A 17,790-nucleotide genomic window follows, 5' to 3' on the forward strand; every position below is an offset into this window, starting at 1 on the left:
AAATGTTTGTTTTCTCCAGTAACATTTGTTAAAAAGACTATTCTTTCTCCTTCAATTGCTTCTTTACCATTGTCAAAACTGAGTTGAGTATATTTACTTGTGTCAATTTCTGAGTTCTCTTTTCTGTTCTGCTGACTTATGTCTCCATCTCTCCACCAATATCATGTGCCTTTTCATATAAACTTAAAATAGGTTTATCTATATGCACAAAAAAATGTAGCTGGAGTTTTTATATGACTGTTGTTAAGTCTACCCATCAATTTGAAAAGAGTTGACATCTTTGCTATCTTGAGTCTTCCAAACCATTAATAATGTACGTTTGAATTTATTTAATTCTTCTCTCAATTCTTTCATGCACATTTTGTCATTTTTTCCATCTTGATTCCGCATGTCTTGTCAGATTTTTGCATAAGTATTTTCTTTAGAGCAATTGTAAAGGTACTTTCAGTTTCCACACATTCATTGTTAGTTCATAGAAATATGAATTTTGGAGGATGGATCATTTATCCTGTGAACTTGCTAAGTATTATTATTTCTCCAAGAATATTTTTAGTTTCGCTGAGACTCTACAAATACAATAGTGTAATGTGCAATAGATGCCACTTTCCTTCTTTCTTTTTTTTTTTTTTCCTATCAGTGTGGCTTGCTTGTTTTTTGCCCAATTGTGCTGCTTAGAACTTTTAGTGCTCTGTCAGATAGCATTGTTGAGAGCAGACGTCTCTGCCTTGTTTCCACCCTGAGGGGAAAATCATTCATTCTTTCATCATTAAGCATGACATAGCTGTTTGTTTTTGATAAATAGTCTTGATAAAGTTCAGGAAATTTCTTTGTAGGTCTAGGCTTCTGAAAGTTTTTATCATAAAACTGTGCTATATTTTGGCAAATGCTCTTTCTGCATCAATTGAGATCAGTAGCGTATGTATTTTTGAATCATGTTTCTTTGTCCAGGTAGATATTCCCTGTGTTTTAATTGACACATGTACACAATTTATATTTAAGATAACTGTAATATATATGTCAAGGCCTAGGTGTTCTACTTTATAATTTATTTTCTGCTTGTTCATTCTCTTTTTGTTTCCTCTGTTCTCCTTCCTAACCTTACTGTGAGTTATTGAAGTAGTTTTAGGATTACATAATGATTTATTTATACTGGTTTTTTAGTACATCTCTATATAATTTTCTTACTATCTTTACCTTATTATTGTTATACATGTGTAACTGATGCCAAAATCAACTGGCATTGATGTTTTACCACTTTAAATGAAGTGTAGAAACTTTACTTCCATTTAAGTCCTTTTAGCCTCCTTGCTTTTAAAAATAGAATTGCACTGAGTAACACATCCAATACACTGGATGCTGCAACAGGCAGTGTTATAATTTTAGTGTAAACACCAAATATGATTTTTAAAAACTTCTGAGATGATGAATAACCTATGACATCTATTTACATTTTCCCATTCTCTTATTCTTTTCTTTCTGAAGTTCCAAGCAGTTTTCAGATATCATTTGGTTTCTGTCTAGAGGACTTACTTTTCAGCTTTGTAAGAGGAGTTTTGGTAAAACACAAATTGTGTCAGTTTTCCTTCACATAAGGATGCCTTTATTTCTCCTTTCTTTTTTAATGTTATTTTTGCTGGACATAGAATTTGCACTTGACAGTTTTTTCTTTCAGGACATACATGTTGGGACACATCCTTGTGTCCTACACTGTTTCAGATGAGAACTCTGTTGTCATTTGAATTTTATTTTTATAAGTCCATATAGTTTTTGGGGGGTAGGCTTTCAATAATTTTTATTTGTCTTCTGTTTTCAGAAATTTTTATATGATATGTTTTAATATGAGTTCTTTTAGGTTTATCTTATTTAGAATTTCCTCAGCTACTTCATTCTCTAGGTTTGTGTCTTTGTCAAAATTAAGATGTTTTCAGATATCAATTTATTGACTCTTTTTCCAGCGCCACTATTTCTTTCCACTCTCTTGGTTTCTGATGATACATAGACTCAATATTATGATGCTGCCTGCCAGGTCCCCAAGGGTATTCTCTGTTGTTTCATTTTGTATCTATTTTTGCTCTCTTGTTCAGAATAGAATCAGTAAATCCTACTGATTTGTCCTCAAGTTTACTGATTCTATCTTCTTTTTTCTCTTCTTTACTATTAAGCTTATCCAGTAAAGTTTTATTTCAGTTATCTTATTTTTTAATTCTTTAATTTCCATTTGGTTAATTCTTATAACTTTCATTTTTTGGTGGAGATTTTCAAGATTTACATTTGCTTCAAAAGAACTCCTAATTGCCTGCTGGTGCCACCTCACTCAGTCTCATTGCAGCTGTGTCAGCGTGGAGGTTTGGTTCACCCCAGGGTCCTACCGACACCAAAAGTGGGGTTGGGGGAAATTGGAGATGATGCCACCTTGTCAGTGTGGTGGCACTGGGTGCAGCAGAGGCTCAGCTTCCTGCTTGACTTCAGTGACACCAGGGTTAGGAAGGTGACACTAGCGTACCTCACCCTGCCTCAGTCTCAATGTTGCTGCATGAATTTGAGGCTAAGCTTACCTCTGGCACCTCCAGACACTACTTTGGCAAGGGATTTGTAGAACTGTCTGCTTTTGCCAGACAGAAAATGGAAGAACAGCTTCTTTCTTGGTCTGTTGATATGACCTTGATAGAAATACCAGAATGCCACCTTCTTTTGCAATGTGGGAGAGGGAAGATTTATCTCCGTTCCTGTCCCCACTGACACCATCAGGCAAGGGAATCAGAGCACTGCTGCTTTCTTCCACTCCGTGGAAGTGAAGTGGATCATCAGCTCCACACTGGACTCCACTGAACTATGATGTTTGGGGGTTTTTCCACTGATGTTTGGCTACAGTCAGGTGGGTATTCCCTGCTATGCCATTATTTTCCAGGTTCTTTGGCTGAGAAAGCTGGTGTTTTGTTAGGTTTGGTTTTGTTGGGTGTGGTTTCTGGTTGGCGGCTTCTGCAGCACTCTCTCCAGGGCAGATGAGAAGTATAGGAGACACACACCACTGTGTAACTCCCCAGGGAGTCTGACTTCCTTACTATACTTTTCCAACACTTCACATGCTCATTTGTTGCTGTATGTGCAGACTTTCATTTAGAACACAAAGGATGTGATAGTAATGAGGCTTCTCCAACTGGGCTGAAAACAGGTGTGTTTTTGTCTTAAAATCATAAGAACGAGTATTTAAAAAAATACTTGAATAGGTTGATGAGAATCCTGGGGAGAACTAACACATGACTGGGGAAAAAAAACACATTTTCAACACTACAAGAAAAAGTCATTTCATAACAGTAAAAATTCCAGCTCACGTTATCTACAACTTACTTACTCATTTATTCTAGCCTGGTGTCAGAATTATCATTTGTCCCTGTGATAAACAAAATTACTAGCCAAAGGGGAGTGTTTCTATGCAGCTTGTTTGGTCTTAACCTTAGAGTAGCCAATCAAAATACAATTTTCCAAAGTGTCTTTGATCAGTTTCTTTTTCTTCCTGGAAACCTCAGACTTCCTAGTGGATTTTTTTTTTTTAATTTGCAGAAAATAAGGATGAGATCTTGTAGTGTAGGATTTAGTAGGTTTTGAGAAGCCCACAGAGACATGTGTCCATCATCCAGCACTACAGAGAACAGCTGAATCACCCTAAAATTCTCTGTGTGATGCCTTTGTGATCAACCCTTCCCTTTCTTCCAATTGTGGGAAACCTCTGATCTGTTTTTTTGACCTATAATTTTGCTTTCTCCAGAATGCTATACAAATGAAATCATACAATATGTAGACATTTGGGGCTGACTTCTTTCACATACATAATACATGTAAGTTCATCTCTACTAGTGTGTAAGGCAATAGTCTGTTCCTTTTTATTGTTCATGGTATTGACGCAATAGTCTCTCTATTCACCTGTAGAAAGATGTCTTGGTTAGGCTGGGTGCAGTGGCTGACATCTGTGATCCCGGCACTTTGGAAACTGAGACGGGCAGATCATGAAGTCAGGAGTTTGAGACCAGCCTGGCCAACATAGTGAAACCCCGTCTCTATTAAAAATACAAAACAATTAGCTGGGTGTGGTGGTGGGTACCTGTATTCCCAGCTACTTGGGAAGCTGAGGCAGAATAATTCCTTGAACCTGGGAGGCAGAGGTTGCAGTGAGCCGAGATCGCGACATTGCACTCCTACACTCCAGCCCCGGTGACAGTGTGAGACTCCATTTCAAAAAAGAAAAAAATAATAAAAAATAAAGACGTCCTGGTTGTTTCCAGGTTTTAGAGATTATGAGTAAAGCTGCTAAAACATTTGCCCAGCCTACAGGCTTTTATGTGAATTTGTTTTCATTATACATTGATAAATATATAGGAATGGAATGGTTGAACCTCACACTGGACATATGTTTTACTTAATATAAAGTTGCTAAATTATCTCCTAAAGTGACCATGTCATTTTACATTCCCAACAGTAATGAAAGAGAATCTTTGTTGCTACACATCTTCAGGAGCATTTGATATTTCAATTTTTTATTTCCATTCTAATGGCAGGTAGTAGTATCCCATTGTAGTTACGATTTGCATTCCCCTATTAATTAATAACAATAAACATGTTTTCATATGTTTATTTGCCACATGTCTGTCTTCTTTTGAGATGTATGTGCTCAAAATTTTTGCTCATTTTAAATTGGACTGTTTGTTTTGTATTGTTGAGTTTTAAGGGTTCTTTATTTATTCTGGATGAAAGCTTGTACAAGATATGTGACTGATATGGTTTGGCAGTGTCCCTGCCCAAATCTCATTTTGAATTGTAGTTCTCATAATCCCTATGTGTTGTGGGAGGGACCCAGCAGAAGGTAATAGAATCATGGAGGCAAGTTACCCCGCTGCTGCTGTTCTCATGATAGTGAGTGGGTTCTCATAAAATCTGATGGTTTTATATAGGGCTTTTCTTCCTTTGCTTGGCACTTCTCTCTCCTGCCACCATGTGAAGAACAACATGTTTGCTTGCCTTCTGCCCTGATTGTAAGTTTCCTGAGGCCTCCCCCAGCCATCTGGAACTGTGAGTCAATTAAACCTCTTTCCTTTGTAAATTACCCAGTCTCAGGCAGTTCTTCATAGCAGCAGCTGAACAGACTAACACAGTGACTTAAAAATATTTTTCCCTGATTGTTTTAGCTTTTTGCTCTTGTAATGGTTCTTTCACAGAATGAGCATTTTCAAATATGATAAAGTGTATTTTTTCATTTTCTCTTTTATGGATCATGTGTAGGGTATTTTATCTAGAAACTCATCAATGACCCCAAAGTCATATCTAATATCCCCTGTTTTATGATAGTATTTTATTGCTGTATACTTTACACTTTTATATAGTCCACTTCAGTCCACATTTGTAAAAGTTGTAAAATATGCATTAAGGTTCCCCCTTTTTTTTTTTAACATGGGGAAATCCCATTATTACATTCCCATTTAGAGAATAGATTATACTTTCCCCTTTTCCTCTGTGCCTTTTTCAAAATGCAATGGAATATATTTGTGTGGGTCTATTTCTGGGGTCTCTATTCATTCCATTGGTCTATGTGTCTAGTGTTTTAACAATATTTAAACAAAACCACAATATTTTGAGAACTGTAGCATAATAGTAAACCTTGTAATCAGTAGTGTATATCCTGTAACTTTGTTTTTTTTTCAGAAGTGCTTTGACTATTCTAGTTCTTTTGCTTTCCAACTACCAATAAAAAGCATGCAGAAATGTTCACTGTTAATGCAGGAACTCTACAAATAGAAATGGAAAAGACTGGCAGCTTAACTATATTGAGACTATGAATTCATAAGTATTTAATTCCCCTCTTTTACTTAAATTTTCTCTTATTTATTGCATTTATATTTTATAATTTTCAGCATATAGATCCTGCACTTACATTGTTACATTAATACCTAAGTACTTAATTTTTGCTTCTATTTTAAACAGTAATTTAGTTTTTTCAACTGTTAATGCCTAACACATAGGAAAATTATTGACATTCTATATTGACCTTTGATAATAAAACACTATTCATTTCACGTATTTTTATAGAAGCTTTTTGTAAATACTGTAGGATTGTGTATGTAAACATTTGTTTTATGAGCAAATAGAGGCAGTTTTACTTCTTCCTTTTCAATATGTATGTTATTAATTTCTTATTCTTGTCTTGTTGCACTTTGCAAATCTTGTAATACAATATTGAATAGGACTTGTTCCCACTCTTAAGGAAAAATCATTTCATAATCATCATATAGTGTACAGATTTAAACATATATCCTAAGTTCTTTTATTCCTAATTTTATGAAAGTTTTGGTCAGAAATAGATGTTGGATTTCATCGAATGCTCTTTCTGCATCTCTTGAGAAGAAATGTTTTAAAAATAGTCTTTGTATAGCAGATTACTTGGATTGGATTTTAATAGTGAATCAGCTTTGTTTTTACTGGACATAATGAATCATCCTACATGGGTAGATGTTCAATTTGATATCACAATATTTTGTTGTCATTTTTCATATATGTCCATGACTGATACTTGTCTATAGTTTTCTTTTCTCTCAATATCATTTTTTGGTTTTGGTGTTATTGTAATGCTGGCCTTATAAAATGAGTTGGGAGTGCTCCCATCTCATCTATTTTCTCTAAAAGTTTGTGTACTGTCAAAATCATGTACTCTTCAAATATTTGATAGAAATCAGTGAAAGAACATGTGAATAGATTTTTTGGTAGATTTTATTTACAAATGCAATTTCTTAATTAATACAGGACTATTTGTTACCGTTTCTTCTTCAGTGAGGTTTGGCAGTATGTGTTGTGTCTCTAGAGGAATTTCTCTTTTTCATCTCATCTATTATATTTGTGTGTGTAAAATTATTTGTAGCATTACTTATTTATGCTATAATGTTTATTGATAGCTTGTCTTTCAGTCCTGCTGTTAGTATTCTGTACTCTCTCTTCTCTTTCCCTTTCTCTCTCTTTGGTTTTCAATTTCACTTATTTCTGCCCTAATTGTTATTAGTTCCTTTCTTTAGTTTCTTAGATTTAAGCTGTTCTTCTTTCTCTACGTTCCTAAAGAAGAATCTTAGGCTACTGAGGTGAAATTATTATTCTTTTCAAAGAACCAACTTTTAGCTATGTTTATTTCTTCTACTGCTTTTCAACCTTTTACTTCACTGATTTATACTCTAATCTTTATTATTTCTCTACTTCCGCTAGCTTCATATTTTGTTTTCTCTGGCTTTTAAACTGCCTTTAGGTATAGAGTGAAGTTACTGATTTGCGATTTTTTTAATGTAGTTGTTTATATCTATACATTTTCCTTCAAACTCTACTTTCACTGCATTCACTAAGTTTTGGTATGTTTTGTTTTTATTTTGTCTCAAGATATTTTCTAATTTCACTTGTGATTTATTCTTTCACTGGTAGTTTAAGAGTATATTGTTTAATTTCTGCTTATTTGTGAATTTTTCAGTTTTCACTTATCTGTTGTTTCCTCCATTGTGGTTGTAAATTATATTTTGTAAGATTTAGAACTTTTAAAAATGATTAGGACATATTTTTGTGGACAAAGATATGGCCTATCCCAGAGAAAGTGCCACATCCACTCAAAAAGAATGTATATTTTGCTGTTGTTGGGTGGACTGTTCTGTACATGCTCTAAATGGTTTATACTGTTGTTCAAGTCTTCTATTTCTCATGAAGTTTCTGTCTCGTTTTTCTGCCCATTAATTAAAATGAGGTATTGAAGTGTCCAACTACTATTATAGAACTGTGTGTTTATCCTTTCAATCCTGTTATTTTTTTTTCAGCTTTACTGAGGTATATTTGAGAAATAAATTTGTACATATTCAAGTTTACAATCTGATGTGTCTATATGTATGCACATTCTGAAATGATTACCAAAATGAAGTCAATTAATATACTAATTACCTCACATAATAGTTACCTTTTTTGTGTGCATGCATGAGATAAGAATACTTACCCCATCCCTAGAGACTGCAGAGAGGCCATTCCAGCTGCTCCAGGCTCCCGCAGAGGAGGAGCGGGGCGGGTGGCACCGCCAGGGGGGGCCCTCAGGCCTGGCGGGCACGCATTCCAGAGGCTGCCCAGGCCAAGGTGCAGTTGTCCTCTGCCCTGTGTGTGCGGGCAGCAGCCGCCCGTCGTCTCCCAAACCCGCTCGCGCCGCCGGCATCGCAGAGCCTGGGCCAGACATCCTGGAGGCTGCACAGGAACAAGAACTGAGAACCTGCTGCTCAAACCCATCCCAGGTGACTGCGGACTGCCCATGCCAGCGGCTCCTGTCTCCCTGAGGTGGAGGAGTCGAGCGGGATGCACGACTTGGGGGCCCTCAGGCTGGGCGCGCTGGCCATCCCCAGGCCTCCCAGGCCATGCCCCTCCAGCCCGCCTGGGCTCCCCAGCTGCAGCCACCCTCTGTGTGCAGGTAGCAGCCTATGGGAAACCTCTAAGCCCGCCTGCACTCTTAACACCTCAGAACCGGGGGCAGATGTCCCGGTGGCTGCAGCCAAGCCAGATGGTCTGCCCCATAGTGGCTGCACAGGAGCGGGAACCTGCCGCTCAATCCTATCCCCGGTGGCTGCAGAGGGCCCCTGGCCAGCGGTCCCGAGCTCTGGCAGAGGAGGCGGCAGGGCCTGGCGGACTCTCAGGCTCGGTGCACTGGTGATCCAGAGGCCGCTCAGGCCATGCTCCCCCGCCTGGACGCCCAAGCTGCTGCCACCCTCCGCCTGCGGGCAGCAGCTGTCTGGGAACTCCTAAGCTCGCTCGAGCTCCCTGGATCGCAGAACCCGGGCCAAATGTCACCGTGGCTGTGGGCAAGCCAGGTGGTCTGCCTGGCGGCGGCTGCACAGGGGCGAGAACTGAGAACTTGCCGCTCAGCCCCATCTCTGTTGGCCGCGGAGTGGGGTCTGGGCTCCCTTGGACCGCCTGGCCAGCGGTCCCGAGCTCCGGCAGAGAAGCCGAAGGGGAGGCCCGGCGAAGGGGACGGACTCTCAGGCCGCGCGCGCGCTCGCAATCCCACGGCCTCCTAGGCCATGCCCCACCAGCCCTCCTGGTTGCCCAAGCTGCAGCCGCTTTTATTGTTTGTGTGTGTGCAGGCAGCAGCCGCCAGGCAACCTCCAAGCCCGCCAGCGACCCCAACCTCGCAGAACCTGGGCCAGATGCCGCGGTGACTGCGGCCAAGCCAGGCAGCCTGCCTGGCGGCGGCCGCACTACAAGCAAAAACTGACTCAGCCCCATCCCCGGTGGCTGCGGAGGGCCCCGGCCAGCTACCCTCTCTCTCTCCAGACGAGCAGGGCGGCCAGCGCTGCCAGGCGGGCTGCGCGCCTGCGATCCTGGGGCATCCTGGGCGGGCCCAGAGAACCCGCGAGCCAGCGGCGCCTGAGCCCGAGCTGTAGCCGCCCCCTGCTGGCGCACGCTGCCTGGGAGCGGCTTCTGGAGTCCCGGCGGGCTCTGAGCTGCAGGCGGGTGCCTAAAGGCTCTGCTTTAGAAAGAACTTCCTTAATTTTTTGAAGAGACTATTCTGTATCCATTTTATAATTTTGTGGCCACCCAGAAAGATATGTCCAATCATAGACACAGTGAATACAGTAAGTGGTAGTTTAAAGTGTTGACTTTTGGTCGGGTGCAGTGGCTCACACATGTAATCCCAGCAGTTTGGGAGCCCAAGGCGGGTGGATCACCTGAGGTCAGGAGTGCGACACCAGCCTGACCAATACAGCGAAACCCCCTCTGTACTAAAAATACAAAAATCATACAGGCGTGGAGGTGCACGTCTGTAATCCCAGCTACTTGGGAGGCTGAGGGAGGAGAATCGCTTGAACCCTTGCAGTGAGCCAAGATTGTGCCACTGCACTCCAGCCTGGGTGACAGAGCGAAACTCCCTCTCAAAAATAAATAATAAAATAAAATGTTGAATTTTTACCAGTCATTGTTTCCATTCTAATTTTTGAATGTAACCACAGCCTCTTACAAAACAGCCTTCTTAAGCTAATTCCCTGATAATAAATTCTTGACTAAAAGGGGAATCGATCAGGCAGTTTCTGCCATAATTTGAATATTAATTAAAATCTTCTCTAGAACGTAGGAAGAGAAGATAGAAACACCATTTCCCTTTTGTCCAATATTTTTAGAACGGACAACAAATTATCTTGAAATTCTTAAGAACTAGTATCTCTCTCAGCTAAGAAAAAAATAGAAAGAAAGAACTAGATGGAGCAAAGGAGCACTTTGCTCCATTTGAAAAAAGAATTCTGAGCGAAGACTGCTTATTTCAGGGAGTTGGCGATCTCCATGATTTCGTTTCCCAGCAACCTGGAGATCTGTCAATTGGATGGAGGCTGCAAATAAACCATTCCATCAGCCTTCAACCATCCACCACCAACACCTGCCCCCTCCAAATGACTCAGCCTTCCCTTAACTCCTGCCCACAGTGCAACATGGGCAGGAGGCGAGTTGTGGGGGAAATATTAGGTCGGTGCAAAAGTTACTGCAGTCTTTGCCATTGAAAGTAATCGCAAAAGCCACAATTACTTTTGCACCAACCTAATACTTCCAGCCCACAATACATGGGAGTCCTTGAATACCATATTTACTTTTTAGTAAAGAACCAACCCAACTGAAAAATTGAACTAGGAAAAAAATCATAACAGGTTCCAACTATTATTTGTTTGTTCATTCATTTTTCCATGCAGGATTTTAGCTAGTGGCATTAAATTAACTGTTTCCTAGAAAATAAAACCACTACAAAGAAACACCATTGAGGGCATACTTTAAGTTTAAAATTTTCATTAATACCTGAGGACTATTTGAAATGTGAAGTCATGAACCAAAGAGAAGTGAAAGGACTTTTTTAAAAAAGCTGATCAGAGACACTGTTTGAATCTTTGCCTGGTGATTGGGATAGGAGGTTAAAGATTTTAAAGGTTCTCAAACCCCTCCTCTTCCTCAGCCTAGTTCTAAGGGGAAAACGGAATTCCTAGGCAGCTTGGCATGAAACAATCACATTTCTTTTTTCCCCTGCTATGAAGATTATAAAGCCCTAAGAGATTAACAAAACTCTCTACTCAGATTAAAGATCAAAACTTGATACCCTGAACACCAGGGTGCGTGGAGTGGGACGCGAGGAGCAATGTATTTCCTAATTTGGTAACATATAAACTGAGAAGGTTAGGATGGAACATGAGGCTCTTAAAAATTCAATTCTAGTGGGTCCCATTCAGAGACAATATTTAATATATGGTATTGCACAGGCAGCAGCCCATCAGAAATAGCACTGGCCAGGGCACTAGGTCAGGGACCTAGAGGCTCCCTGCGAAGCCATGCATTGACCTTTGGTTTCCAGATTATAAGCAGGGTAGTAGAACACTGAAAAAGCTCCAGTCATCAGATATTTACCACCAAGCAGTATTTTAACAATTTATACAGCTCTCCTGGAGCATACCAGCTGCATGTCAGCCCCAGTCTGACCTTTCCAGGCACTAATGATTAGCCAGGCCCATGACCATTATGCCCCCAGCCTTGCTTTCCGACATCATCCAATTTCAGACAATCACTTAGCTCTTGCCACTTTATACCAAGGGCCATCCAATTCTAGAGAAAGCATTCAGGAAGACAGAAATCCTCTTCCTAGACTATTCACCATAGTCACACTAGAAACATCAGATGGGGAACAGGAGTTTTGATTTAGCATTTGGCATTCCCACATTCGCTCAGGAGTAAACAGAAATATGAAGCAATAGGATTTGAAAGGAAACTCACAAAATTTAAATGTTTAATACCACTTTCATCATGTCCTTCTCTGACTACACCTTGGTCTCCCCTGGACAGGTAAATTAGATTGGAATATGTTCTATATCTTCAAGCTGCACATTTAAATCAGTGTCATTTTAATTCTTGTGAATATGTGTGAATAAGACTATAAAATTATTGAGGGAAAAATACTTAACCAAAAAGAAACGTTCACTGGTAACATCAACCATAATGACCAGGATATAGGGACTTGTTTAATTATTACTAGAAAAAGCAGATTATCTTTAATAGTGTTTCATATTTCATGTTTTCCAATATACAGTAAGTCCTTCTCCTTCTTTTTTCCTTATGGGCTTTGAGTTTTAATACAAGTCTTATTTGAAGATCTTAGAAAAGCAGAGCAGCTGAAGAAATGTGTTTTACTTCCTGTTCTATTATTAATATTATTAATGGGTCCATTCTTCAGTCCATTGTTTGCTCTTCCATTCCTCATGTTACCCCCTTTGCTTTGTCTTAAATATCCTTTTTTTTCTGAATGAGTTTCTGTTCACTCATCTTTCTAAATTAAGGTAAAATTCACACTCATATAAAACTTACACACTTATATGAAATTCACTAAAGTGTTTAGTGAATTTAGAAAATGTTTTTAAAAGTCACATACACAGAGATAGAGAATAAAACTCAAGGGGGTAGGAGGAGGAGATGTGAAGATGCAGGTCAGAGCACACAAAGTCACAAATATGTAAGATGAACAAGTCTAGAGACCTAACGTACAACATGAGGACTATAGTTAATAAAACATACTGTATTCTGGAAGTTTGCTAAATGAGTCAATTTTAATTGTTCCTGCAACACAAAAAACAAAACGGGTAACTATGTGACATGGTAGATACTTTAATTTGCTTCACTATAGTAAGCATTTTACTATCTACATGTATCCCTTACCATCCTGTTGTATACCTGAAATATACATAAAATTTATTTTTAAAATGTACAATTCAGTGACATTTAGTGCATTTACTATGTGATGCAAACATCATCACTATCTAATTCCAAAACGTTTTTGTAACCACACAAAAAAACTCTGTGCCCATTAAGCAACCATTCCCTGTTTCCTCTCTCCCTCTCAGGCCCTAAAAACAACTAATCTCCTTTTTGCCTCTATTAATTTGCCTATTCTGGGTATTTCATGGAAATGAGCTTGATCAAGATGTGGCTTTATGTGTCTAGCTTATTTCACTTAGCATGTTTCCAAGGTCCATCTGTATAGAAGTACCTTTTATGACTGAATTATATTCCGTTGTATGGGCATACCATTGTTTTTTATCTATCAGTTGCTGGACATTTGGGTTGCCTTTGAATAATATTGCTATTATGAACACTCATATAGATGTTTCTGTTTGGACACCTGTTTTCAGTTCTCTTGTACATATCTAGAAGTGGAATTGCTAGATCATATGACAATTCTATTTTTAATTTTTGAGGAATGGCCAATTTTGTGCAGTTGCTGCATCATTTCACATTCACACCAGCAACATACAAGGGTTTCAAATTCTCAATATCCTCACCAACATTTGTTTTCCATTTTCTGTATTACAGCCATCATTGTAGGTATGAAGGGGAATTCATTGTAGTTTGATTTGCATTTCTCTAATGACTAATGATGCTGATCGACTTTTCATGTACTTATTAGTATACCTTCTTTGGAGAAATGTTTATTCAAATCTACTGTCCATCTTTCTCATTTGGTCCTTTGCCTTTCTATTGTTGAGTTGTACATTTCAACTTTATTTTAAGTTCAAATGTTTGGCATTGGCTTTTCAAACAAATGACAAAGTTGCAAAATGGACAAAGTGATAAAAATAAAGCAAACCTAGATCACTTGTCACACCTACTAAACAAACACATATAGTAACTTTAGTTTTAGATTTTTGAGTTTCAATATTCCCAGCAAGACAACAGATAGGTAAGGTATTACTAGATTAAATGATTTTTTTTTTCAAATTGACAGAGGGGAAAATAATTTATTCATGTACATGCCTACTCAACAAATATTTATTGATCACTCTGTTAGGCATTAGGATGATTGAAAACATTGGTGAAACAGTGTTGGTGTTTATATTGTCCATCCATCCAGGAAGATGCATTATAAATGAAGTTTGTTTATAGAAAATATGTGAGGACAAGTAATTGTGGAAAATCTGAGTTTTAATTTGCTCAGAGTTTAGAAAAATAATGAACTTTCCAAACAGCCTAGAGATAGATAATCCGTTTTATCTTCCCTCAGAAAAGATACTATGTTAAAGAGGAACCACGGTCTCTCACACCATACACAGGGATATATCACCCAAACTCATCAATACAATGCCTTTGAATAGGTAATTATTAATGAGGAGGTAGCAAATGTGTATTGTTCCTTTGGATTGTTAAGGATAGCTCAATGAGGAGCTTGTGGAAACCTTGAATATCAAGGAAATTTTGAACTCAGATGAAAAAAAGATGATTCCAAGTTGGCATTTTTGGATGAAAGATTAAACAAGAAATCTATCAAGCAAAGCATGAATTTTAAATAAGTGAAAACTGTATATTTTGATTCTCAATGCCTGCATCTGTGGAAAACTGAGACATTGAATTACTGAAGTATACCAATGTCTGGAACTTCATAAACAAGATGTAGAATATAAACATAAAAATAGTATGGGCTGGGCACTATGGCTCACATCTGTGATTCCAGTGCATTGGTAGGCAGTGGCAGGAGGATTGCTTGAGACCAGGAGTTTAAGACCAGTGAGATCCTGTTTCTACAAAAACAAAAACAATTTGAATTACTCTGGTGTGGTGGCATTCACCTGTAGTACCAGCTACTAGGGAGGATGAGGTGGGCAGATCACTTGAATCCAGGAGTTCAAGATTGCTGGTGAGCTATAATTGCACCACTGCACTCCAGCCTCGGCAACAGAGCAAGACCTGGTCTCTAAAAGACAATAATAAAATTAAATTTTAATTTTAAAGTAAAATTTATTAGCATGGAATATACAGGCTTTGAAATCAGACAAACCTGAATTTTAGAATCGACTTTGTGTTTTAAAGTATGTCACTCAGTGAAAATTATTTATAGTTCCTAACTCTTGATTTCCTGAATTGTAAAATAAGGACTAAAATATCTCATTCATTAATGCTTAGCACAATAACTGTAATACATTGATAATTTTTATAATTGTGTTGGAATATGATATAAATGGTGAATGGAGACAGAAGAATGCATAAATAGAGAGGAAAGGAAATCTGAACAAATTATTTTTAAATGGATTTGTTACAGATACAAACTCCATTTTCCAGGAGAAAAGATAATTTTTATAATTGCTACTCTCCATCATTTTTATAACCATTTATTCAGAATAATAGGTGTACAATCTCAACATTGACTCAAATGCAAACTCATTTACCTTGTTCAAGAATTATTAACTCAGCCAACTTTGGCCCATGACATATCTAATTATGCATGTTTAGTTAAAATATTTGAAAAATATAAATCAGTTTTTATTTTATATTAATTCTGTGAGATGTGATTTGTATCAAGGTACTAGTGGGAAACTGCAACTGGAGGTCCATAGGTTAAAGAATCAGCTCTATAGAACATTGTAATGGGCTGAATGGTGGATTTTAGGAGCTTCTGATAATCCTGAAGGACACAATTCCCAAACACCATAATCTCAAATGTCAAAAATCTGAAAGATCACAAGTCCAAAAATATAATTCTGGGAAAAATAATTTTAAAATTATTTAAAAGATATTTGCATTTTAAAGGGGATTTGAGAAACATATAAAAACATGACAAAACGCTTCATAGATCACTTTACACAATAAAGTAAGTCAAAATAACATATTTTTGCAAGCATAAGCACTCAGGTATACCAATGACAGTCACATGGATATGACTGTTATGAGCAGGTGAACTGTACTCACAAAGAAATGAGTCAAAAATTGAAAGGTATAAACACGTATCACTATAGTTGGTAATGTGTATACCCAGCTTTAGAGTTACAGTCATCTGAAATACCGTGACTAAAAACCCAAGTCTTCTGATCAGATGGAGCAAAAGTTGTGATGAATCACCACCACATATGCAGTTGTCTGAAGAGCCAAGATTTTGAGAAATTGTATCTTACACAAATGCAGATGTATGGACATATTTTTATTTATTGAGACAGTTCCAACATTTTTACATACATACACAAAGCTTGCAAACAAAGTCACATTGTGATAAAGCACTTTCATGAAGTCAAATTTGCAAAAAAAAAAAAAAATGCATAAAACAAATTAGAACTCTCTAAAAGTCCTTACATAATTTATATTTCCAGTATTGAAAATAATGCAAGATAAAATATGTAGCATAGCAAATTGTAAGATATATTTTGAAAATTTAAAATAGTGAGAAAAAGAAAAGGAAAAACTAAAAAGGAAATCTGACATATGAAATAGTGTATTACAGGGAAAAATTATGGGCAATTGCAGGGAGATAGTTCACTAAGGGATGGCTGGATTTCATGATCATTAAATATACATTGAAGTCTTGTATCACAATGAACAACTGTTTTTTTTTCTTTTAGGACTTGGTCTTCCTCAGAGAATATTCATTTTCTACATGGTGCTGCTCTTTTCAAAATTCTTCTATGATTCCATATACACCAAAACAGGCATTCCCTATTAAATCTTCCTACCTTCAGTGTCATGCTTCTATGTTGTTTTGGGTATGTAGAAATCCATTCTACATGCGTTTATACATAGACCAATTTGGCAGAAATAATACTAGTGATCAAATAGTAACACCACTGTATAAGTGTCTTCTTATCCTACCATGCATATAATTATTTTTGAACCAGCCAGTAGCTTTGCTGGCTTCCTCAACAAATGTGGCTTTAATTTATTAAAAGTTCCTGAAATGTCATCTGCTGAAAGGAATGTCAATGCGGGCAAATGATGCATTTTTTAAACTGAAGTTTTTGTCATTGCTGTACATCATGGTCAATCAACTCGTCTGAATTTTCTGCCAAATGCTTTGGGCTCAATGGAAAAAACACACCTTACTGGTAATACTTTCACATTCTCTTTTAGCAGCCTTGGTCATTCCTAGTTCCAAATCTGTCATTATGGTTTGGGGATTCAATTGAAATCTATTTTCTTCTGTGTAAGGACAGTAACAAGGTAATAGCTCTGCCTAACATGATGCAACTGTCTTGTGACTGTGATTATCAGGATTTTAGACACCAGGAATTTTAAACTTTAGAGATTTTGATCTTTGGGATTTCAACATTTGGGAATATAGCCTGTAGGACTGTGTCTTTCAATATTATGATCAATCTCAGGCTCTGTGAACCACCTTTCTGCTTTGCCCTCTGCTCCCCGTTAAATTCTGCCAGAGGAAAAGAAAGATGTTCACTGAGGTCTGTTTCCTTTCAGTTTTCCGTTACTATAAGCATCATCTTAACAATGACTTCAGAAGCAGTTGTTGTTCCAGTAGCAGAATTTGAATTCAGTTAAATCTAGCTTGCAGTTAACTGCTTCAGTTCAATCAGAAGCAGTTGTTGTTCCAATAGCAGAATTTGAATTCAGTTAAATCTAGCTTGCATTCACTAAGGGGCATCAGCGCCAATTGTCTGTTTCCATCCCCTCAAGTTCATGGGTCCCACCCCCAGAGATACCCTCCTCCAAACTTCTAAATTTTTTTTTTTTTTTTTTTTTATATACTTTAAGTTGTAGGGTACATGTGCATAACGTGCAGGTTTGTTACATATGTATACTTGTGCCATGTTGGTGTGCTGCACCCATCAACTCGTCATTTACATCAGGTATAACTCCCAATGCAATCCCTCCCCCCGCCCCCCTCCCCATGATAGGCCCCGGTGTATGATGTTCAACCCAAATGTCCATCAGTGACAGATTGGATTAAGAAAATGTGGCACATATACACCATGGAATACTATGCAGCCATCAAAAAGGATG

Source organism: Macaca thibetana, chromosome 10 (assembly GCF_024542745.1).
Source record: "Macaca thibetana thibetana isolate TM-01 chromosome 10, ASM2454274v1, whole genome shotgun sequence".
NCBI lineage: Eukaryota > Metazoa > Chordata > Mammalia > Primates > Cercopithecidae > Macaca > Macaca thibetana.